The sequence below is a fragment of the Poecile atricapillus genome, chromosome Z (assembly GCF_030490865.1).
Source record: "Poecile atricapillus isolate bPoeAtr1 chromosome Z, bPoeAtr1.hap1, whole genome shotgun sequence".
Taxonomy (NCBI): Eukaryota; Metazoa; Chordata; class Aves; order Passeriformes; family Paridae; genus Poecile; species Poecile atricapillus.
In genome coordinates this window covers 135938835-135965331 of record NC_081289.1, presented here as the reverse complement: position 1 = coordinate 135965331, position 26497 = coordinate 135938835, and the positions used below count along the sequence as shown (strand labels likewise).

At 41.7% G+C, this 26497-nt stretch overlaps 1 protein-coding gene across 1 annotated transcript in view; it reads right to left on the bottom strand.

Annotated features, from left to right (window-relative positions):
• Positions 1-26497, bottom strand: part of PDZD2 (PDZ domain containing 2) — a 201890-nt gene that overhangs the window by 138482 nt on the left and 36911 nt on the right. The gene's annotated exons all lie outside the window — the stretch shown is intronic.

Sequence of the window (26497 nt, the reverse complement as noted above, 5' to 3'; positions counted from 1 at the left end):
GAAAGAGTGTAGAGGGAGGCTCTTGCAAAATCCTGCTGCCCAGAAGCTGTATCCAAAATTCTGCCACTTCCTTGGCTGTGGGGCATGCTACCTAGACGGACAGGAGTGACCCCAAGGAAGCTCAGGCAGGGACAGACCAGGGCCACATGTGGTGCTCGTACAGGAGAACACCAGCATCTTCACCAAGAGGGTGATGTTACACCAGCAGCTCAACAGGGATAGGCATCAGCTTGGGAAAGGAGGAACTTGCCCCCTGCTTAGTCAGAGGGCCTTCTGAGTTAGGCTCCGGGTAGCAAAAACAGGGAAGAAAAGGGGAAGAATAAAGACAGAAACTGCCCAGGCACACATCTAAAACAAGAGGTGATAATACAGACACAGACTGACTAGGAGATAAGATTAAATCCTCCTAACATTTTAAATACCTAATGCAACACTGGTGAATATGTGGGGTTTTTATTAACACAGACCTTAAGTCTTATTTAAGATCTCATATTTAAGACAAAAGCAATGATTTAATTGACATAACTGGAACTTGCGGTAGTAAAACCTAGATCTGGAATATTGATCTAAAAATGCATAGCTTATATGTGGACCACCAAAAAGAAAGTAGAGGCAGAATCCCTTGGCACAGAGGATGATGTGAGTATTTTCTCTGAGGTCCAGAACAAAGGGGAGGAAGAACTGAAATTATCTGGTTAACAATAAAGGTGGAAAGCACAAGACAATACAAATACAGGGGAGGGCACAACAAACACTAAACCAAGAACCTGGTAACAGCTGACACAATGGTAATAGGAAAGTGCAAGCATGAGATATCTGCTAGGAAAGGAAAGCAGTAGGAGATAGAAAGTCCTGGTGCCTTCAGAGCAACATTCTCACATAATGGATGGGGTCAAGTAATCAGCAGGGAAGTGCCTCCAGAGAGAGATGTGTTGAGGGTAAGAAGGTGGAAAGAAACTCATGTAAGAATGCCTGTAAAATCAAGGGATTGGGAGCAGAGAAACAGAAATGCCTGGCTTCAGTGGATTAAAAAAAAAACCAAACTGCTAATAGAAAATTCATGGAGAAGAGTTTAAAGGAAAAATAAATCAAGGTGAGCTGTAGTTTCTCGAAAAAACAATATTTTGTGCTTAAAAGGCACAGGAACAATAGCATCTCAATGAAGAAGGATCAGAAGACTTGGCAGCATCATGAGCTTTTCATTTTCCTCAAAGACAAGAAGAAAGAACACTAAAAGGTTACTGAGCACAAGTTTAAAAAAATAGTGTGAACACATAGGCAAAAATAATGGAAACATAAGGGCATAAAAATGAAATAAAACTTGCAGAAGATAAAAAAAAGTTACCCTTTATATGCATATTAATACCAAGAAGGCAGTCCAGAAGAATGTTGCTCAGAGAGAAAGTTATTGAATGACACCAAAAGATGCAACACTGGTTTGAGTTTTGCTTTAGTCCTTGTTAAAATTACCAGCTATACACAGGGAATTAGTACACAGTATGGCACAAGATCACTGCAGAGGCATACTGTCCTCTTCTCTGCCTGTTCCAGAGTAAGAGATCAGTCAAAGTCAGGTATTTCCAGTCCAGCAGAGTGGGAAAAACCATCATTTAAATTTCCTACAAAACCAGCTAAAACCATCTTAGATACTGTTGGTCACTTGTGAGAACTCAAACAAATAAGGGGCCAGAATTAAGGGCAACAGTAAATGCAGTGGCATTCAAGGGTAGAAAGAGAAGCAGCAGAAAAATGTGACATCAGTCAATCTGGTATCAATCATCCTAAAAACTCCAAATCAAACAGAGAAATAGTTTGCATGTATGTGGAAGAGAATAAAAATCTAAGGAGTAGCAGACACAGGAGAGGCAAGAATAAAATAATGTGAAATCAAATTAATTTCTTTTTATAATGGAGAAATTGTTGGATGTCATTTGTCTGGACTTTATTACAGCTTTTGTCACTGTCTCAAACAACTTTCTCATAAATATACTAGGGAAATATGATTAAATGAGACTACTATAAATCCATACCCAGGGAGTAGTTATTAATGACATTCTGTGAAAACAGAAGGACATTGCAAGTGGAGCGCTGCTGGATCTGTATAGTCTGGTTCTGCTCAGCACATTCATTAGTGACCTGGACAATGAAAGTGAGTAAACATATTAAGTCTGCAGATTACACGAAGCTGGGCATGTCTGCAGACACACTGGAGAACAGGATTAGCATCTAAAATAGCTTGGCAAAAATCAGAAAAACATACTCTGAAAATTAGGGTAAAGTTCATCAAGGACAAATGCAGATAAGTACAAAAGGAATATCTCACTTAGAAAGGGCTGGCTATGTGGCAAATCTTTGGCAAGAGATGCAGCATTTTCACAGAATCACAGAATGGATTGGGTTAGGAAGGAATGTCGTCCAAAACCCTCTGCCATGGGTAGGGACACCTTCCACCAGACCAGAGCCCCATTCAGCTTGGCTTTGAACCTTTTCCAGGGTTTATAGGGAATCATTCCTGTCAATCTCCTGCTGTTGGAGAAAAACAAGGGTCATTGTCCCAGGATGTGTCAGTGGGGACAAAGCCAACAAGGCACATTAAGTATTTCTGTAGATTCACAAAAGTCTCAGCAGCAAAACTGCCCCACTGGAGCAGAGCTCTGACATGACTTGCCTGTCTTGAAAGTGTGACTTACTAGGAAATAAAAAATCAGGGCCTGCTAAAAAGGAGAAAGTATTGCAGGTAGGGTGTGAGAGCACAGGTTAAAGGTCCTCATGTATTTTAAAATGCCCCACAGTGACCATGAGGAGGAAAGTAGTCTATTCCTCTTGTCCATGTTGGAGTAATGTATGTGAATCACATCCAGATAGATTTAGGGTAGTGGTTAGGTAACACTCAGAAGGATGAAGAATATCAAGGCACTGGAGAACACCATCTCAAGTTCTGGAGTCTCCATCACTCATGGTCTTTGCAGAAGGTCAGACATCTGCCATAAGCAATGATTAGAGTCAATATCTCTTGGGCTGTGGAAACAGTAGATGTCACCATTTCAATCCCTCTGACTTTTACTTCCTTCAACATGATTTTCTGTCCTTGTGAGAATAAAGTAAGATGTTATTTAATTATCATATCCTGTGAGTTATGACAATGACACCCTTGTGACAATGACACTCTTTGTTTTAACAGCAAATTTTGGTACAGTGACCATACAGGGTTCAGAACCATTCAAGCTCTAGAGAAGATTAGACCAGATCACTCTTTGAGACCCTTTTTGCCTAATAATTTAATGAGTTTTGCTGTCAGCTGTTCATCAGTTTTACATTGGGCAGACATATTATGGACTGTCTTTTGCCAACTATCCCCAGATCAAAAGCACTGCCAGGGTCTCCAGCCTGGAGATCTTGGGGCTCCTTGAAAGCAGCTCAGAGTTCTAGCTCAAGTCTCAAAATCTCCTGTGCATTGGCAAAGGGCACTGATGTTGACTTCAGCTTCAATCCTGCAGTTAGCTGGCTGGGGCATTCAAAGGCATCTGCATTCCACGCAAAACTCATCCATCATTCATTTAGCAGCATTGCTGGAGGGCTCTCCCCCTCCATACACACACATCCCTCCAGAGATGGAGGATGACGGCCTCCTCCACGCTGCCGGAGGCAGGCAGCCTTCAAAACCCCATTCCTTCTCCCCACAGGAAAAGCTGCGGGCATCGATACGCTGCAGGTTGCCTGTCTACGCCCCTGAGCTCACTGCAGAGCCATGGCAGACACTTAAATTAATCATGTAGGTAATTATACAGTACTTTCAAGGGATTTGATATTCTCAAACAAAACCTTCTGGCTTTGGGAAAATTACTCCAGACAAGCATAAATAGGAAATACTCCTTCCAGATGTAACAGACAACACAGCGCTGAGCTGAATATCTCTGTGCTGGTGAGAAGAGCGGTTCAGGTGTCCACTGCCAATGGAAGCAAAAAATAGAAAGGTGGAAAGCCGTTCATGAAGGGAAAAAAATAGACCTGCCTGATAAAAATTGAAACCTTAACGCTAAGAAGAAATTTATTTTTACTCTTGACTTCCACAAAATAGACTCAAAACCTATATGAGAAAATTTCATGGAGTCACCACCACCTTGCTTACTTTCTGTGGGTGACAGATCTGCCAGACCACCCGACCTGCCTAGCATCAAGTACAGACCTATGTGCAAATTACTCTAATTTTATGCCCACCCTGGAATTGCCTAGACTTTTCTGGAGTAAAACAAGCCAGAACTGGGACTGAGCAGCCCCCTGGGCCCTAAGTCCCCTGTCCTGTGAAAAAGAATCCCTGTTCCTAGGGACAACTTTCCACCAAAGAGATTTTGTCCTGGTTGCTCTGAATCCCTCTGAGGCTACTGATTCACACTCTCTGGTAATTAAATCTCCCATCTTAGCTAGATCTCAGTAGTGTTGTCTATTGAGATTTTTCATTAGCAGTTTCAAGGATAAAGTGAACTAAGATTTTGCAGATAGGATGTTTGCAAGCACAGCACATCTCAACTGGGAAAGTACTGGGGAGGGAAATGTCACTTAATATACTGAATGTGATATGTAAACAATATTTGTCCTGTTCAAATAGAAGGATCATGGTGGTGCTGAGATAGCATGACCACTCAGTTTGAGGAGGACCCACAAAGGGGATCAGCCTTTCATGGGATTTAATCTTAAAGAGACTCTCACCATGCTAAGTACTGGTTTTAGGGCTCAGGCTTACACCCACTGTGTAGCAGGCCATGGACTGAACCCAGAGCCAACCCACAGCACAGGCCAGGTGCCCACCTTTGCAAGAGGAGAAGCTTTTGGACCAGATGCTCTCAGAGGAACAAAAAGATGCTGCAAAAACCTTGATAGAAGCATGGTCCCCTCTTATCCAGCAGTGCCAACCGCCAAGTCCCACTCCATCCTATCCAACCACCAAACAACCAGCCACTTTGCATGGCTGCAGCCTGGGTGCATACTTCTTCCCAAAGGTGTGCCAGCACCTGGTGAGCAGAGCTGCCTGGTCCCCTTCCTTGTGCCACCAGCCACAAAGATCCTCCTGGGCATCACCAAATCCAGACTCCAGATATCACAGCAAATTTTTCATGGTCTAATCAATAAAACTCGTCAAATTTCAAATAGAAGAACACTTACATCTTTTATATTTTGCTGGAATGCTGCCCCAACACTTTGCATAATTGGAAATAGTCTGTATTCTGGCTTAAATGTACACATAATCAGTTTATACACACAGACATGCAGCTTCTACAGCTCTCTGCTCTTCTTAGTGTTTATCAGCTCTTCTCACCTTCATCCCTGGAGTATTTACAGCCAGAAAAATCAGCTTTTACCTGCCCTTGTTCCACCCAGCACACCCATATAAGTTGTGCTCTCAAAGGCTGAAATACCACCCAAGTAAATAAACTGGCTATCTTCTCCATTCTTCAGTGGAAGTTTATTGTTATGGCTCGGGAAGTAACACACTTTCTTCCTTCATCTCTAGCCTTTTAGTTCAAAATACCAAGTTAAACATACATGATGTAGATGAAGAGAGAATGTTTCTTTGAGGCTTTCTTAAGGCAGCACAAAAGCAGCCTTAAATGATTGCTTATGGAAAAATAAGAAAATTTTCTTTAAATAAGTTGAGGCTGGAACTGTCAAAAAGCATATGTGGATATTCAGTGCATACACAATAAGCTTATTTCTTTTCTGACAAATTGAGCTTTTTCTTCCTATGTTGTCCTCAAAGGAATTATGTAAAGAGCTCAAATAATAGCTTTCTCATCAGGGGAAACAGAAATGCAGAGGGTCATTAAAATGTCCCATTACTTATTTTTAAAAGGTGATTTGTGCAAATGGCCAAGACCCAATCCTCCAGGATAACCCCTTTGGCATTTCCAGCCTGGCCTAAACTTCCAGAAAAACATACATACACTTATTCCAAAAATTGTTTTCATCCCCTGAGTGAGATCACTTTATAATTGCTTTAAAGGTTATGTTTGACATATACCGTAAATCTTTTTATATATAGATGAAAGCATTGTACATGTTTTCCTAAAGTCATCTGGGCGTTTCAGCACCAGAGAAACAAATCCACTACCAGCAAAATACATTAATTTACTAATTTCTGTTCAAGTGTAGCTTCTACTTATTAGTTAGAAAGTAATAGCAAAAAAAAAAAGTAACAATAGGAAAAAGCCCATCTTGAAACTGAACTGAGGTTTTTCACTAAAAGACATGCTATTGTCGAAAGATGGTTTTGCTGTAATGAATGGTCTGAGGTCTGAAATCCTTCAGGACAGCAGCAAATCTGTTTTATTCTGGATTACCCAGTGGTACAAATCAGATCCAGGCACACGGTTATGTTTCTGCTGAATTAGCCAGAGTGCACATTTACAGGTCAGCTTTATGCCAGCCATAGGAAGACTTCTGATATTTGACCTGGCAATAAAAATTTAAATCTTACACTGGGAGGCTTTGAGAGATTTTGAACAAATTTGAATTGACAGCAAGTTTTATAGCAGTCAGCATTTTATATTTCATGGCCTCAATACTTTTAGTACAGCCGTAGGAGCCCTAAAGCTGGATTTTCTGCATAGTCAAACCACAGCCTCAGGTTTGACCTCCACACAAGTAACCAACAGGAATACAGGAATATTAAAACTGGGATTTTTGTTCCTTAACATCAGCTGAATCCTCATCTGAGCTTGTCGCCATAGGCTCCATTTCTGCCCAAAGGAGAGGAATAGGCACTCTTAGGAAGAAACATTTATCTGGCCCCTTGCACGTTTATTTTCAGACTAGATGCATGACATCTTTCAAGTGAACTTTCTGCTCCATTACCTAAAAAATGTATGGCCAAGTAAAATAGACATATCTGAATATGATCAGATGAAATCTGCTTTAAACCAGGGAAAACTGGGAAAGGGAAAAAAATCTAATATAGCATAGCTAAATAAAGGCAGTGGTGAAACTGTATCAGTTCTTGCAGACAGGTTCCCTGCAATGCTTTCTTAACTCCTTTGATTTTCAAGTATTTATGTCCACTATATTAAAGATCAAAAGACCTGTGCAAACATCTAAACTTACTAAATCAAACCTAGTAATTGCCAGGACGTTTGCAGTATCAGCCCAAGCAAGCCTTGAGAACAAAGAACAGTTCACCAAGAGGACACTGAAACAGCCGAGCATGGAAATGCAAAATTCTTGCAGGAAACATTACACTCTAAAGGGGGGCACAACAGTTAGGTAAAAACCTAACTATATGCTTGGATGTGTTTTGGAAACCTCACCACCAAATAGCTCTCTACAGGAGTTACTTATTTCCAGGTGCTCTCACAGTATCCAAAACACTGGCAATTAGTAAAATCTTTCCCTAAGGAAATGAGATTGTGCCCATTTTTATAAAGAGGGAATGGAGCTACAAAAAAGTAGGCATGCCATACAGCCTCACCTGAAGCTTTCCTGTAGGCACAGGGCCACTGGAAAATTTCATAAAGACCATATGTGCCTCTACTACTAAATGCCATGTAGAGCACCATGTCCCACCAGAGGATGGGAAGAGAGCTCTCCTAATTCCTTCTACCCTTGCTCCAGATTGTCTGAGTGCACTGCAGGACTGTCCAGGGACAGTGTGCTTCCACTACAGCAGCTTCCACCACCAGTGTTACTCCAAGGCCATAGGATATGTCCTTGTCAGCAGCACTGCTTAGGAGGAGCTGCCTCAGCTCTCACAAAACCAACCAGTGCCTCCTGGTAGAACCTACTTATTCTAGAGCTCTGAAGACATCCACTTCCTCCTCCCTCTTAATGTCCATACAACATAAGCAAGCTCATAAAAAGAGACATATTTCCAAAACATATTGAATGAAATTATACCAGAAATCAGGGATCATGATATCCCAGAAAGTATTTTGCAGTGGACCAGGAACATGGTGAGATTTTAATGCTATTACTAAAAGTAACATGAATAGGTGAAAGCTGAAAAACACATTCACTGTATGTCAGCAGTTAACAGTAAAGCTCTGGACCATCAGGTCAGGCAGCACAAGCCCCTTCCTTACTGCAGTCTTGCCTATGTTTAAGAATATGGTGTCCTCTGGGGACAGCAAATATGATGTATTTTGGGATGGTGAGCAATCATACAGGCATCCCTGCTCTGAAAGCAGGGAAAACCAAAGCTAGTTGTGTTGCAGATGGCAATAAAATGCTGAGCCAGAGCTGCAATAATGCAGTTTTAGCTCTTTTGTGTATTAAATAACTAGGTTGTTTGACCTTCTTGGTTTGGTAAGGAAACCTCCCAAGTGCACTTTTCAACAAACCAAAACTGCTGTGCTGCAAGAGGAGATTCAGAGACAGACAGTGCACTTTTAAACTGGAGAGACAGCCAGGCTCAAACCACTGGGCTGCATTTTCCACCATCATTCAGATGAGTTAAAAAGAGACAGCAGAGGAGGAAGCATCCATCTGGCCATCCATTATTAATGAGAGGATCAAATCTAAAACTCTTTCTGATACTGATACAGAGCCCTTTAGTATGATCAAATTATTCTCTTTCCTCCTCACCCTCTTTATACACAAACTGTCTCCAGCAGCCTCTTCTTCAAGTCCAGGTCAGGTGGGAAAATGAAGAAGCTTTGCAATTTCTAAGTGGCTTTCTAAATCTTTCCAATATTCTTATTTTCAATGTACTTTTGAGTACTGAAAGAAGATAGGCTTGCCTTTTTGCATTCATTTAAACTGGAATGAAACAACTTACTTCAGACAAGACTAAAAACCACCTAATTCTCACATGATCTAGTGTCCCAGACTATATCAAAGCAAACTTCTTCAGCTGTCAGATCGTTAAAACTACTTATCTACCTCTAAGCCCTTAAAGACTATTCAATTTGATAGCAGAACAAAAAAAGCTTGTTTAAGGAACCAAGTTATTGCAAGCTTGTTCAACGATGAAAGAACTGTATTTAAAGAGTTTCTTGAAGAATAGTACCCATCCAGTTTTGCAATTATTCAGCCTCCTCTGTAGACATGTAGAACACGCCTAATCATCCTTTGGATCTCTTCCACTTGCCAAACAGTTCAGAGCTGATGCTGGGAAGCACCATTATGAATTTTCAGAGTACTCAGTATTTGTTTCTGACATAATTTATAGAAGTAAAAATCTGGAGTAACGTAATTAGTCTGTAATGCTTTTCTGATTTATACTACAATTGTGTAACCACAGAGGAAATCTAATTTTAAGTATGCAGATTCCAAGAAACATCCCTTTTCCAAGTTTGAAAATAGCACAGCTCTATCACACACACATACACATTTTCACACAGAAAACTAGTCACAACTATAGGCATATAAGTAACAGAGTTAGACTTCAAATTTACATTTAGGCGCTAAATAAGTGACCCACTTTTTCAAGGTCCTCGCTAATGATACCTACTCCTGTATGACTTTGAAACAAGTCTCTATTTACCTATACCTTGATAGCCAAAACCCCCGATTTCCCAATTGCAAGGCCTCCTGAGGGACTGGGCTTCCATGTAATGTTTTGAACACTCCTATAGAAATTGACTGTACACTCCACTTCCTTCTGAAGACAACACTTACATTAAAATATGGACAAAAGTAGATCTGTAATTATTTTTAAATGCTTCCACTCTTCTCAAGATCTTCCTGTGGGAAAGATCTCTGGAATAATTATTCATAAAACAAGAAAATGTAAATAACATGTTAAATTTGGACTGCATTGTCTGCAGGAGTCATGCATCTAGTATTACAAACAAACCATAAATATCTCATGTTCCAATACTGTGATTCTATATTAAACAAACAAATGTCTTCAACAAGATGTTTAAATTATATGTTGATAAGCACCAGGAAAACAAACAGCTTACAGCACTGCAAAATGAATAAACTTGGAAGGTGGACTGAAGATATTTCACCATCAAAAAACTGATACTGGAAAGGCTAAAATTTTAAATAAATAAATAAATAAATAAATAAATAAATAGCTTTCTATTTTCCCATAAGTATGAATTTAGACAAACAAAATTATTATTATTATTATTATTATTATTATTATTATTATTATTATTATTATTATTATTATTATTATTATTATTATTATTATTATTATTACCAAATATAACAAGACATATTTCCACATCACTATTCCCAAAATCCATTAATCATCTCTAATCTGACCTGAGCACTGGAAATAATTAACAGCCTACTGTGAGTGCTCCCAAGCAAGTGTGCCAAGTAGAGCTTAGGAAAGGACTTTCAGAGGAGATCCTTCCCATCTTGGCTTTTGCAGTGTTCTGGGGTGACTTTATGATGCTGAATTGTATTTGTCTGTTTAGCCCAGAAATAAGTCCTGCACCTTTAAGACTGGTTCAGAGAGCAAAGTGGGGAGAAGAAGTGTGCAGTTTGTCTGCAGGAAGTGCACTTGCTCCCCAAATTCCTCCCCATGGACTGTGTGTCTGCAGCACGGACAGCAGGACAGAGCTTTCCTTTGCTTTTTGTCAGGTTTTAGCTGGCTGAGGCAGAGAAGTTCCCCAGACTGTGACTTTTTCTTTTCCTGGAACTGATCAGCCTTGCTCTGGACCGAAAACCCAGAAAAACCCCAGGAGCTCACACCTGTGGGCCACCAGGGCCCAGGACATGGCACTTTCCAGCACAGGAGGGACTGATAAAAGACTGAGTGAGCTGAGCTACACCCCATGAAAAGGACTCTCTGAACTTGCCATCTCTTCAGAACAATGAGAGGTTCCATTGATGCCTTAAATTTTAGCTTTCATATTTTCCAGATTCTGTACTGCATGAGGATATAACTCTGAACTTCATATAAAGTATTAGCAAGTTCTCCTCACAGTTTAGTTAGACAAACCAATCCTTTTCCAGCCCAAGAACCAAGGACACAGTTGCAGCTTCAGACCCCAAAAAGGATAAACAACAGTGACTTGAGGAGAGCAGTCTGGGAGGATGGGACTTCAGAACCTGAAGTTGTAACTGGACAGTTGACCCCAATAAGCAAATGGACCAAATTTATAAAAGTGTGAAAGTGTGTGATCCAGTGTCCATCTTGGGTGCAGCCACAGCCAGGCTCTTGTACTACCCAAGGTACAAAGGTATCCTTTGAAGGCCTTTTTAATAAATACCTACTTTATTCCTTTAACATTGTCTAGCCTCTGTTCTGGGTAGCTTCTCAAGGCATCACCATTGTTTCATTTTACTCATTTTTTCATGTTTGTGAGTACTTTGCTTGTTAAATAAACAGTTTTTTCCACTTTTCTCGAAGCAGATTTACTTCCAGAACTGTTTGGGGGAGGGGCAATTTGGATTTGCTTTCTAAAGACCACTTAAAAAGTTTCCTCCCAAAATTCACCCTAAACAATGACAGGCAGATCCCGTAACACTGCTCACTAACTCATCATCACCAATGTTCTCTTTCACTTCTCAGTCAGCTGGGAGGTGGAAAACCAAAGGACTTTCAGATAACAGTTTACATCTCTAGCACCAATATCTACCTGAAAGCAATACCTGCATTTCTCTTCAACACTGCATAGTTACACTTCACTCCTTCTCCATGAACGGTTGGCCCAGGTGTGTGAAGCACTTTTTACACATCAGCAGAGCTCAGCTTTCCTCACTATAGCCCTGACAGGCAAGAGCACACATGAAGCTGACTGTTCATCACCTCCTTTGGGAATGCATCTCCAAAACCAGAACATGGCTTCAACCACAGCCCACAGCAGGATTTCCACAGATGGACGGTCAGTCTCTGCAGTTTTAATTTAGTTCCCATTCCTGCTCTCAGATCAATGCAGAGGTTTTTGAGGCACAAAGGGTTCATCTGTGACCTCTGAAGGACACAGACCACTGAACCATAACCCTGTCATTGCTGCCTCTGTCCTCTTAACCTCCAGCTGAACTACAGCAGCCTCCCAAAGCATGCATGCCAGACTGAATTTTTCTTTCCCAAATTGAAGGTTAACCCTGCTGGTAGAAACTCACTGGAAGCAATGAGCTGTCACCTATCAGAGAATAGATGCTGCTGATGCTGACCACAGCATCCATTTCTTTCATAGAATCATAGAATCATTTAGGTTGGAAAATACCTCCAAGGTCATTGAGTCCAGCTTCAGCACCTCAGTGTCCTTCTTGCAGTGAGTGGCCCAGAAGTGAACACAGGATTTGGGTGTGACCCTCACCAGTGCCCAGCACAGGACAGTCACTGCTCTGGTCCTGCTGGCCACATCATTGCTGATACATTCAGGATGTCCTTGGCCTTCTTGGCCACCTGGGCACACACTGGCTCATGTTCAGCCACTGTTGACCAGCACTCCCAGGGCCTTTCCCACTGGGCAGCTTTCCAGCCACCCTGTCCCAGTCTGGAGCTGCAGGGAGCTCTTGTGACCCAAGGGCAGGACCCAGCACCTGGCCTGGCTGAGCCTCACACAACTGGCCTCAGCCCATGGATCCAGGCTGTGCAGATCCCTCTGCAGAGCCCTCCTGCCTTCCAGAGGATCAGCACTCCCACCCAGCTTGGTGCCAGCTGTGAACTGGCTGAGGCTGCTCTCAGTTCCCCTTGATAACATCACCAATTAAGATATCACACAGGATGTGTGTACTCTAGTACTGACCACATCAGCAATATCTTTCTGCAGCCAGACCTCTCAGAACATAGATCTGGAAGCCCCCCAAGCCTCTTCTGACCCTTCTCAGGCAATGTGTGATTGTGCTTTTGGAGGCAGCTGGATTTTATGGCTGTTTCTGAAGTTCCACACAAGCAGGCCCAGGATGGTACTCGGGTTCTAGAAATAACTAGACAGGGTTATAACCACAGTCTTTGGTCTAGCTACTTTCAAACAGAGTTTTTTGTGGGACTGAAAATTATCTGTCAAGAAAAAGAAGGTGAGAGTGCAGCTAGAGATAGAGCAATCTCAGTGTCTTAGAATGTAAGAGGTATTTCACCCAGCTTTGGCAATTGTGAAATATTTGCTGCCAAAAATGTGGGACGTACCCCCAGTCAGCAGAGCCTGTGCTCTCAGGGAAAATTCAGAAGATGCTTGCCTTCCTGGAAGTCTGCACACAAAATTCACCAGAGTCCAAATACTGCAACCCATATATACAGAGTCTTTATCGACTTCACTCTTCAAGAACACTGTCACCACCATGTATTGGTCAGGAGACTCATTTTCTGCACATGTACACCACATACCATCCCACTAAATCTGCTCAAAATCTGGGGCAAAGGTTTCATGCACAGAAGTCATTGTCATGGTAGTTCTTGTGTATCTACTTAGTGCTTTAGAAGGCTTCAATGCTGAATTGCACCCCGATTAAAAATACATAAATAAATGTTATGCTTTATAAATAATGATTCAATGCTTCATCTAATCACGTGCTTTTATGCAGTCATCATCTCTGCAAAGACAAGGAGCAAAACCTGGAGAGCAAAGTCTTGCCTTCAGGCATTTTAAATATTCAAGCTTTTGAGTCAATGTTCTTACTGGGCTGAAGGGACAAAAGAGGGTCTGTTCAGAGCAAACACACACAATAATCTTTACTATCTTTACTAGTATTGCTGTATTAACCACACACTGGACTTAAATACACGTCATATGCAATTGCATGTATTGTGTTACTCAGATGTGTGTAACTGCAGGTCATATCTAAAGGAAGCTAGGCAAGCTTTCAGAGGCATGCCAAAGATTAAGAACATGCAACAAGCCAACTCCCCCACATAAGCTCTCATCATAATCATTTTCTGTAACAGGATATAACTACTAAAAGAAAAGGACACAAAACAGAACCACCACACGCCCCCGTTTTTCCCCCAAATCTACCATTAAGCTCAAGCTTCAAAGTGAGTCTTATTTAAACCAAACAGACTTTTTAAAACTAAATATAGTGCTACTACAATATTGGACTCAAATATTATAAATTAAATACATATTTGGGGATATTTTTAAAGAAATAAGCAGGTGCAGCGTATGCAGAAGTCCAGTTATCAAAAGCTAAAGTATTAATCCTTCAAATACTTAAGGAACTATGTAATATTGCTCATATCAACAGACTTACAATGTATCTGCTTTATCATGTGCTTAGAAGCATGCTTGGGATCAGGAGCTGAAATATGTATATGTTGTCACCAGCACATACCCAAAGACCATATTACATATATCAATATTCAGCATATATTTCAGCATTAGAAAACCTAACCTAACTCTTAGTAAATTTGAAAATGTTTTTCTTAAACACTTTCAGATTCAAAGTCATCACAGCATCCCAAGCAAAATACTAAGATGCTGCCAAAGAGAGGTATTTGATAGCCATATCACTGCACTATGCATCTATGAAAAAAAATCAGTTTTACTGATGACTAATGTTTTACTGTGAGCAACCTGCAGGCAGGGAAGACTCAGAGCCAACAAGAAAAACAACAGAGAAAAGGAAATACTTTGAAATTGCAGAAAGAACCACTCTTCCCAAGCAGGAAAGCTCATGAAGAGTTGCCAGCAAGCGTTGATAACCCAGTAGCCAGGAAGCCAGAGCATGAAAAAGTGTTATTCTTTATTCTTTCCACCCAGCACCAGAGAAAGGAGGTACAACCTTTGCCGCTTTACTAGTCCCACATTATCCTGTTCTGGCAACAAGCAAACAAGGACCTGATTAAATAGCACCTCTTTTGCAATAGCTGCTAGCATGGTCCAATTTGAGCAGGGTGGATAAAGAGAGGAGGAACAGGGTATCACACACAACTTTAAAAAGACCCCATAAAACCTGAGCAATCCCCTCCATCAAAATGAAAAAGGAGGAGAGGCGACAAACCCAGAAATCACCTTCACTGATGGCAGTGAGTGGCAGGAGATTTGCCCCATGGAAGTGCCAATGGAAGGTGGAAGCAGCCTCTGTCCCTCACTGGATTATTCAGTCATCTTCAAACATCTTCCTTAGCTGTCTCAAAGCCAGTGGAAACTGCGATGTGCGGTGGCATTTCCCCAAGGGGAGAGGCGAGATCACGGTGGAGACCCTGCACTGTCCCTGCTCTCCCAGGTGCCCCAGGAAAACCTGCAGCCCCTGGAGATAAGACTGTCTCAGAGCTCCACCCAGGTGCTAAACCAGGACTGAAGCATCTCAAACTTAAGCACAAACTAGTGACGTGGCAGCACTGAGAAACCATGTGGCAACAGCTGCTTTACCAGCAGCCTCAAAATGAGCTGGGCTGACCCCTCCAAAACCAACCTCAGGAGGGCAAGTCTGTCTGTCCTCACCTACTTTTCTTCCATTATTCTACTAAAACATACAAGACTCCCTTCAGATTACTGCATTTCTCCATATTTTGGCTGGCAGTTTAGATGACACCCAGGGCAGGAGCCATCCTACAGCTGTGTTGCATAGAGAGAGGCAGAGACACCACATTCCAAACTTCACCCCTAAAATTATTTCAAAGGAAAATGTGCTGAACGAGACTATGAAAGACAAATCAGAAGTTATAATTACAAATTACAGTTAGAACAGTGATCGCATTTCCTAGAAAAGGGTGTTCTTTAATTCCCTTTTTGATTTTACCAGAGCCACCAGAGCCCTTGTGTGAACTCCTGTTGTTACAAAGCATAAAAACTCATTCAATTACCCTTGTGTGAATTCCTGTTGTTACAAAGCATAAAAACTCATTCAATTATCTTCACATCATCTGGAAAACAACACAACAGTCTTGTAATGCTGGTCTTTGTCAGGTGAACCAATTTGGTATCATAGCATTTATTTAACATATTATAATATAATAGTTTGTAACTTTGGTTTCACTTTCTTTGTTCTGTCCCATGATGAAACACTGGGTAAGTATATATATGTCAGCATGGCACTTTGTTTCTAAAAACTGATTAAAAATGCATTCTTTAAAAAGGAAATATATGGAAGTGACTTTGGAGGCCTAGATTTTAAGCTTCTTTCATTTTTTTTTGACATCTGTTTGCTGAGTGCATATAATTTCTCCCTTGAATTATTTAAATGTTCCAGTGTTTTTTTCATAAAAGGGAAACTGAACCGAGATGCCCAGCATCAAGATGGAAAACCTTAAAAATACAATAAAGTAGAGTTAGTAAAAAATTGGAATTCTCATCCACTGGGAAAACTCAGTATTTTAAAGAGACTTATTCACTGGAATATGATATTTAAATTCCTGTGAAAGTTCCAGAGAACTATGCTAAGAAATCCCCAAATATTTTCTTTTCTTTTGCCTTTTTCCCTACCTTCAGCCTTAAAAATCTGAAGAGTTTGGGTGTCTGATACTGTTTTTGCAGACAAGGTTGATGACCGCATGTCCTCATCCTGCCAGGCCTCACCCTGTGTAAAAATGTGCATTGCAGAAGCCAAGCTTGAAAAGGAGATATTGCCCCATGAGAGGAGCAATGTCCCACAGGAATTGCTAGTGCAGGCTTTCCCACAAGGAATAGCTAATTTATGGACTCTATTCCCCACAGACAAAATACACAGATGGAAATTTTGCCCTGCTTCTACAGAAAGCCTAAAATTGCAAACCATAACAGGAATCCATTAAGGAAAGAAGCAGAATTAAATGGGATTTCTTAAAATCATCATCTGCCAAGAGATATTTTGGATTATTTTCAATAGACTTGATACACCAGGTAATAGTATTTTTCAAAGAAAAAAATATGCCCTTGTTTAACCCATCTCAGTTACTCATCTCTGGTGCTTCCAGAGAAATTCCTAGGAATAGGCAGGTTGCTCACAACTTCTCTTCTTGCATTGGAACACTGTATTTTTACATTTGCACTTTGAAACTGCTAATCTTTAGTTGGAAATTAATTTTACTTAGGAAAAAAAAAGAAAGAGGATGCATGCAAGCTTTCTGAACTGTCATATGAGAGGGATAAATATAAAGCAGAGCAGTTTCCAAAGCAGAAGTACAACACTTGGAGAGGAAGAGGGAAGAAAATGCTGAAAATAAGGTTGCTCAGATAAATTATGTTGCACTTCATAATTTTAAGATGGACAGAGATGTGCAAGATTTCGTTTCTGCCTCATCATGCGGCCACAGCTCATTTGGGCACCAGCTCACCCCACAGGCCTTAACTATCCCCTCAGGACAGCAAAGACTTGTAGGAGTGGAAACTCCTTCCCTCAAACCTCAACTAGGGAGTGCAGGACAATAAACAAGGGACTTCAGCTTGGTCACAACCCAGAGCAGCTCCAGTACACTCAGTCAAAACCACTGAAATGCACCTTAATGAAGATCAAGCAAGTTGTCACCAGTCTGCCTCTGCTTCAGACACTTTGGGAGTGTGAGCTGTGATGCTAATCTTTACATTTAAAGCAGTAAAGGCTTTGGAGAGCAGAGATATCTTTAAGAGAGCAAGCAGAAATCCAGCCAGGCTACTCTTCTCAATTGGCAGGCAGTGAATCAAGTGCAGGACCTCAGAGAGGTTTTGCTTTCTTCCTCCAGCAAAGACCCAGTCTCTCTCTTTCTCTCTCTCTCTGTCTGTGTCACACACAAACACACACAAACCAGACACTGTCTTTCAATACATCTTCTCCCTCCTCTGCCATCTTCCACCCTCTCTTCCTACCATCATTACTTTGGGATGCTGCTATTAAAACCTATCCTTCTCCACTTTCCATGACTGAACAGCCTCACCAGTTTGAACCACAGCAGTGGTTTGGGAGGCTGAAGATAGGATTTTCAACCCCCTCAAAGGGCATTTAGAAACCAAACTGCTCATGCTAAAAGCAATCATTTCAAAAAACCATAAACATCCTCAGCAAACTTCAGACTTACTTTGCGAGTCACTAGAGTAGAAGCAAACCTCATCTGGCACCAAGAGGCAACTTTTTTTTTTTTTGCCTTGGAAGCTACACAAAACATTTATTGTCAAGAGAGTAGTGAGAAAGTAGAAATTCAAAATCTGACAATCTATCTAGAAAAAAAGTTCAGAGCCCAAGCCAGTCATCACGGCTGAGCAAGCTCCTTGCTGCATGTTTGGGAATGCACGATGTCCTCATATGCTCTCTCATCCCAAGGATTCAGAGGGTCGCTGGTCTGAGACAGGAGCCCTTCCTCTGCCCCAGGGAATCAGCCAGGCTGCACACCTGGCCACAGAGGCATTAGTACTTGAAAGGGAAGGTGTAGGACCATGCCCTGGCAGTGAGCAGGGCAGGAGCCCCACAATAACCTGGTTTTGACCTCTTGTTGACTGTCAGAGGCAATCACTGAGCCCCAGTTACCAGAGATCTGCTGACCTGTATGAATTATTACCCAGTGCAAACTCCACTGTGTGCCTGAGCCTTAATTTCCCTCCAAACACAATATAAAGGCTCACTCTCAAGTCACCTCTAATTTTTATTGCCTGCTGTGAACTTGGTTTCATGCAGTGCTGTGAGCTGTCTCTTGGGGATATTAGGTTTCAAGGTCTCATTAATCAGCTTTTCATTGAATAATGAGTTTAAAAAAAACCTTTTGTTTTACTTACATATATACCACTTGTTGAACAAGAGTGACTCAACAGTGCAAGGAAATATCTTATTTACAGTTCTATGCAAATATGTACAGCCAGGTGCTGAAGAGTATGAGACCTCAAAAGTCATCTCTGTCTTGAAGATAAGAGATATCTTGGGCAGTAATAAATAGAAAAATGTTCCAGAAGCACCAAATAGAAAGCTTTCATTCACACTCTAGTGAACTATAAAGTCTTTCAAAGCCCAAGAATAAATGCTGTTTTAACATCACAGAAAACAGTTATTTTTTGAAACTTCTGACCTGCTTAGGGTCAGGGCATTCCAGTGCAGCTGTAAATGTGTTATCATGATTACTACATGTCTTCTTGGACTTACATTCAGCAGAAAAATATAAAATTAATCTCAAGACCTGCCAGCTTTAGACTACGCATTCTCTGAAGAGCCCTTAGGCAGAGAAGTTGCTGCTAAGAAACCCAAAGGTCTGGAAAAAATCAAAGCGACTTTTTGCAGCCATGGGGATCTGGATCTTTTTCTGCTCTGGTTGTACATAATTTTTTAATGTCAAATATTCTTTGCATTAACACGCTTTTCTGTCTTGGGCAAGGACAAAGGAAGGTAAAACTTCTGCTTTCTTGATTTTAACCTAGTACAACCATCTTCAAAGGCTGACTGCCCTTTTTCTGTCACAGAAAGCACACTAACCTAGTTTGGAAAGTACCTCAGTGGGCCTCTCCTCAACCTCCCTGCTTGAAATAGTGCTGGACAGAGATGGCACACCCCTGCAGATTCCTGCACAACAGTCTCCACTGGTGTGGATTCCCCAGCCTCTCTGGCTAAGAGACCCAAACCCTTACAGTCAGAATTTTCTTCTCTAATGCCTGAATTATCCCTCCTTTTGCTGCAAGCTTATGTCCATGGACCATTTTCCATCTGGTATTAGAAGGGGAGGGGGTATGAAAGCTTGTGTCTTTCTCATCTTTAAAATTCTTGGAAAATCACAGGCACAGAGCAAAGGAGAGAGAGAACCAAATGATACAGACTGAGCAGAATTTCTGTGTTAGTTTTATTCTCACATTAGACAAATTTGTCATTTTTATTTTATTCTAAATGCTAATGTGTGGCAACACCAGCTGCCAATTCAGAGAGACATACTTGGCATGCCAAGATTTATGTCAAGAAGCTTCGCATCCCTTACTTAATTCTCCTGATAGTCACCAACCCTTCCAGAAAGACAGATTTATTTGGCACTCTTTAAAAAACACTTAATTGATGAATGATGCTACCTCAAATCATGAGATTCCCAAATTCAAATCTCTTTGTCTAATGAAAACTATTACTGCTTTTTAATAAGTTCTTCAGCATTTAAAAATAGCACTCCTAATTTCCTGCTCCACTGAGCACCACCTTGACTTCAAGTCAAATTATTCACAACCTCTTCTCCACCAGCCCTGGGGGATACAAGTCTTGCATTTTGGGGCTAAGTACTTCTCTCAACAGCTGTGAGAAGCTCTCTGAAGCAGGAAAGAGCATCTCACTCCTAACAGTATCAGACATCAAAGCTAAACCACCCTTTTTTCCCTTCTATTTTAACCCAAATGTTGTAGAGTAACAAGCAGCAACACCAGCAGGATTTCTCTGAAGCAACTTATACTCAACTAAATTATATTGTGGGAGAGCAATAGCTCATGAAAGAGATAACATTACCACGCAAGCAAGCTTTAGCAGTTTTAGCTTGCTCTAGTTCTCACCAGGCACATTTCTCTCATGGAAACACCAGAGGCATAGTACTCACAACACAAACCCAAAGAGAAGTGTGTTACTGTGCCACAGTGTAACAAACCTCAGTACTGATATTTAAAGCAGTTCTTTCACCCACAAAACCAGTATGAGGGTGCTGCACAGGGCCCTCCAGAGAACAACAGACCTCCTTGAACAGGTGTCATCCCAAGATCCAGGCATTCAAGGCTCCAGAAACTGACAGAGCCCTCACATGTGTGGAAACTTCACTCTTCACCTCAGCATGAGCACCTTCAGGACCAAAGGCACCAAGAGGGCACAAACATCACCAAAACAAATTATCTCTATATTCCATTGTCTCGCCCTTCTTCAGAAATTGTCAATAAATCCTTCTTCCACTGCTTCCTGAATTTTGTCAGACCTCTAAACCCACTAAATTTCTTTACATGTTTTTGTAAATCAGTTTTTATATTACTTTTTTTTTCTTGTTGACAGTTCAAGCATTTCAGATATTCTTACAGGCAAATGAGTCTCTTAAAAGTCTGTTCCTTTCCCAAACTGCCTGACTTCCTGGAAAACTGACATTTCTCAAATACTTTTACAAATCTCCCTGTTAATTGCTTCATTAGAACATCTTTCTGTGATTACATTTTTATCTGTAAAACACAAAAAGAAACAGTGCACCCTAGTGTGACCTACTTTTCTATAAACTAGAAAAAATGTTTTTAACAAACATGGGAGATAAATTCTGCACAATATCTGCCTTTTCATATTCAAACAGAATTTTTCTAAGGACTTGAAGGAAAACACTGTTTTTCTGAAGAAATGCTGTGACTGAGGGCTTGGTCAAATGGTCAATGAGAGTTTCTCAGCTTTCTCCTAATGGTCACCTTATATTATTTTTGATTCTGAAGCCTGTACAATAGGAGAAAAAACAGTCAAATACAAGCTGTCTGCATTTTCTGAGTCAGTTATCCAACAGCTCTTATAAGACTTTTTGCCCTGATACTGTGGATCTGTGAAAAAAATGCCAGCTAGTTCTTTCTCTGCAAAATTTTTACTTGGGTTATTGACCCATTCAGTTCATGATAACTGCATTTTTCTGAGCATGCAAGCTGCTCATCTTGAGAGGAAAAAAAAAAATAAAATCCACAGCCAACTCCTGGTTTTCCATGTGGATAAAACTCTAGCTGGAGTTTCACAAGAGAACTACTTGTGAAGGTTGTAATGCAAAGCCAAAACAACATCCAGAAGACTCTGCTAGAAGAAGGCACATGAATACAGTGAGAACACATACTCATAAACATGAAAAGAATCATTTGCAATATATAATGCTTGACCTTCAAAATACATTTTAAAAGTCCATTAGAAGCTTCTAATCCAAAAGTTAAAAAGAAAAATATTCCATTACATTGAACCATAGTGTTTGTCCAAATCTCTCAGCAAATTCAATTGTAGGTTCTCCTTAATTTTCCCCTTTGCAAACAGAGACAGCCTTTATTCCACATGTGCACCTGACTTTTCTGTGCTAAGAACACAAGTTTTATAGAAACTCATTTCAAGCATGACACGAGTTTCTCTAAAAGAAAAAGGGCACAAGGATGCTGTGCCTAATACATGGCAGCTCTTGCCATCTTTCTCTGTGTTGCAAACCTTCTGGGAGGACTACTTATGCTGTAAACAGTCTTGCTGGACACAGATGGCTGGAGAAAACAAAATAAAAACCTGTTGATATTTTCATTCAGATTTTCTGACACTGTGTTTAAGTGTATATATGGTTTTACATATACACAGGGAAACCAGACACAGGACAATCTATTTTCCTATATAAAAACTATTAAAAGAGCTAACTAGTCATTCCAAAATAAGGCTAAAATTGTGAGTGTAGGGAAACTTTTTTTTTTTTTTTTTTTTTCACTAGGCGTTCTTGGGAAATGACCTGTGATAATAATAACAGGTATATGAATTCCTTAAGTAAACAGCATGCTCTCTATCTTTTTGTGCTAACAGTGCCTTGGTCTTATTATATACGCAGAAGGATCTGGACTTTGGCCATAGAGTACTTTTGTACTGCCTTTAACCAGAACTTTCTGAAATCAATAGCATCCATACGCTCCAGTGCACCCAGCTTGTTTCTCCAGAGACAGGAAAGAGGCCCAGTTTAATACACACTTAATTCAATTAAGAGCTACACAGCAATAGCCTTTAGTAAATTTTAACCTCCTCTCCATGCATCATTTACTAACCCCCTATTAATTAAACACAGTTATTAAACTAGCATGTTTATCATTACTGCATTTTCAATGAATGAACAAAAGCTATTTATGGTGCCCAACCAAACGACGCCTGTTCATTTGTGGCGCGGGACTGAGCACGGGTGCCTGGAGCCAGCTGGCATTTCGACAGCACAAACAGCAGTCCACAGACACACAGAGGCAGGTCGGCACAAATATCTTCTGCCCAGAAGGAAACACTGCACTGGAATGCTTTAAATTCCTGCTTTGAACATTTACTGCTGAAAAACACACCACCACCAGGTGCCGGCATACCCAGAGGAGCCACTAAGCCCAGCTCACCAGCACAGCCCTTCTGCAGATCTAACAGGTTGTGATCCATTGTCTTTATGAGTGCCTCTGAAACAGCCTGGCACAAAGTGCCATTGGATACTAGGAATATTAAATACTAGTGTTACCACCACATTCAAACCTGTGTCTCTCATCAAACAAACCTCTGGGAAGAATCTGCTCTGGATGGAAAGGCGTACTCAGGTTGACTGACAACTCCTCTGTGCTGCCGGTGGCAGGATGCCATCAAACACACAAGCCTGCAGAAGTGGGTGCAGCCCACATCTTCCCACTAAATCACGTTCAGCACTTCCAGGTAAAAAGATTAAGATTCTCCAGATGAGGCAGTGTAGGATTGACACCACGTGGAGTCTAAGGCAGCTGCAACACCCAGATTACCCACAGGCCTTTCATTGTGCATTATCAAATTCAAACAAACTAACCAAGTGACAGAAAAGGTAGAGAAAAAAGAAACAAATCTGGTGTGCAGATAAGACAAATCTGTGCTAACAGATTAGTGCACCACTAATCCAGAAATTTGTAACAAATGGATGAAAACTCAAGCACAGATTTGAATTTTTAAAAAGGGGAACAAAAGGAGTTTTGCCTGTCTTTACAAAAATAAAATGCTAATTGTTTGTGCATGTGGCTTTCCATCCATGTGAAAAAAGTGTATGACCCAACCCTCCTACATTGTTCTATCTGGGAACGTTTTTAGCAGAAGTGGAGCAACAGGAAACTTAGTTTAGGCTTAGCTCACAAAATCAACAGGAAAATTGACAGTCATCCTCCTAGAAATATAGTGAATAGTGCACCTCAAGAGACAATATGACATATTTGTGAGGGGGTTATACCCTGGCCACCTGCCTTTTGGATAGTTTCTGTTCACATTTTCTATTTCATATCAGATACCTCTGATGTTTGGCACAGATGGCTCTGCAAGACAGCTGAGGGCAAGACCTGGGCTGCAGCTCCCTGCTGCACTGACCACTGAGGCAGAGAAGAGAACCTTCAACACTGAAAAAACCACCACAGTTCTGTCTTCTTGGGTGATGGTGTCCTCAGAGTGGGGGAGGCCTTGCATGGACAGGAGGGAAGTGGATGACCAGTCTCATCAGTGGGCAGGAAGAGCTGATGCTGAAGGGTGACATGCCTGCAGATCCTGCACCCTGAAGGCAGGAGGGTCGTTTAGCAAACTGCAAGGCAGCTCTTGCCACAAAGTCACATCTTGCAATGGAAAAACAGCTCACTGTCTAAATGGAGGTCAGCAATGAGTGGTGTCCCTCAGGGGCCTGTACTAGGACCAGGACAATTTAATATTGTCATTGAGAGCATGGACAATGAGATCTGGGGACACCAAGCTGAGTGGTACTGATGACACACCTGAAGGACAGGAAGCCATCCAAAAGGACCTGGACAAGCTTGAGGAGCAGCCCATGGGAACATCATGAGGTTTAACAAGGCCAAGTGCTGGTGCTGCACCTGGGTGAGAGCAGCCCCCGGTATCAGCACAGGCTGGGCATGAACAGACCCAGAGCAGCCCTGCCCAGAAGGACCTGGGGGTGCTGTGGGTGAGAGGCTGGACATGCCCCGGCCATGGCACTCACAGCCCAGAGAGCCAAACGTGTCCTGGGCTGCATCCAGAGCCCCGTGGGCAGCAGGGGAGGGAGGGGATTCTGCCCCTCTGCTCTGCTCTGCTGAGACCCAGCTGGAGCATCCAGAGCTGGGGTCCCTGCACAGGAGGGACAGGGACCTGCTGGAGCCAGCACAGGGGAGGCCACCAAGATGATCAGAGGGATGGAGCACCTCTGCTGGGAGGATAGGTTGAGGGAGATGGGACTTTTCAGCCTGGAAAAGAGAAGAAGCCAGGGAGACCTTATTGTGGCTTTTCAGTGAAGGGGGACTTGTAAAAAAGATGGGGACAGACTTTTTAGTATGGCCTCTTGTGACAGGACAAGATTTTAAACTAAACAAGTGTAGATTCAGACCAGATGCAAGAAATAATTTTTTTTATGGTGACAGTGGCACAGTTGCCCAGATTAGTGGTAGATGTCACATCCCTGGAAACATTCAAAGTCAGACAGGAGCTGTGAGCAGCCTGATCTAATGATAGGTGACCCTACCCATGGCAGGTGGGCTGGAACTAGATTCCCTTCAGAGAGCCCAGCCTATCGTGCAATTACATGATTTGCCAAAAATCATATAAAAGACATCATCAGAAAGACTTCTACATAGAACAGGGCCATGATGTCTGTAGACCCCATCCTTCAGTCTTTGGTTTAACAAATGTGCATGGTTCAGAAGACAGGTTAGATAAGAAGCACAAACACTTTCCCCTTAATTCTTATTTTAAAAATATTATTAAACTCTTATTTTACTTCATGGTCGAAAAGAAGCACCATTCTGCTTTGCCAGCAGCATTAAAAAGCTTTCACACCTGCTCCCAACAGCATTGCTACACAGCCCCTGTTCACTGAACACATTTGCAGCTCAGGAGCAATTACTTCTGGAACATATTGCAGTTTAGCCTGCTCATTTGTCTTCTAACAATTATCCTGCTTTTCAAAGAACAAACTCCTCCCCTCACATGAGCAGATGGGGAAATGTCATCTCTCGTTCTTAGAGAAGCTTTGACCAATATTCTGACTTGGGCATTAAATAGAGCAGAAGTCTGCAGAGCTACCTATGCTTTATGGCATAATTTTTTTTATGCATGAGCTCTGCTGTCAACAATGTCAGCAGGAATATGCATGATGTTACATGCAGTGTTTGTCAGCTGGTCGCTTACTATGCAACAAGGGCCTGGGAGCAGCAGACAGTGGAAAATCAGAGCCCTCTTCATTTAAATTTATAATCTGCAAAATCAAGACAGCGAAGGAAAATACCAGAAACTGGCCCAAGCAGTAAGATTTAGACTAAGATTCAAGATGCTGAAGGTGCAGGAGCGCTCAGGAACAGTGGTGATGACTTAGCCTGTGAAAAAATGTAAGAGGCAGAGTGGCACACCACTGCAACAACTGGAGAAATACACACATCACTGAAAGCCAAGAGGCAGCAGGGCCTGCCCCTGCACCAGAGAAGGACAAAAGCAGCTGAGTGACAAGGAGCACAGGGAGAGGGGCAGCCTGGGAGGCGTCTCTGCTCAGGCAGGGCCACAGGAATACGAGCACAAGTGGTGGAGGAATTGTTCTTGGGGACAGCTAAGAGGGCAGGGTGTGAGGGATGCACTTGGCACCATTCATAGCAACACTGGACACAACAGTGACAAGGACGGCACACAATAGCACTCTATTGTGGCCAACAGTTGGCAATGGCCACTACACTCAAGAGGCTGCAAATCAGCGTGCATTATAATCTCCTGGGTTTGCATGCTCAAATCATATCCCATTTGGTTTCCAGAAAAAGATCTGTCACTGTATTTTTTAATTTTTTTTGTTGTTGTTGAGGAGAAGGAGGAAAAATTAGTTTTCATTAAAAACTACTGATTTATGTACTACAGTGAAGATGAGTGGGAAAAGTATGGTTGCCAAAATAAATAAGAAATGCAACTGCATTTCACTGAACAAATTTCCCTTGAAACCTGGGATAGGCATTATTCTCCTCAAGGAAGCAAGTCAGTGACAGTGGGGAAGGAGGAGGCAAGCACCTATGGCAGAGGTGAGCTGCACATGGCACAAAAAAGTCTCCAAAGCGGTACATAACAGTGAAAACAA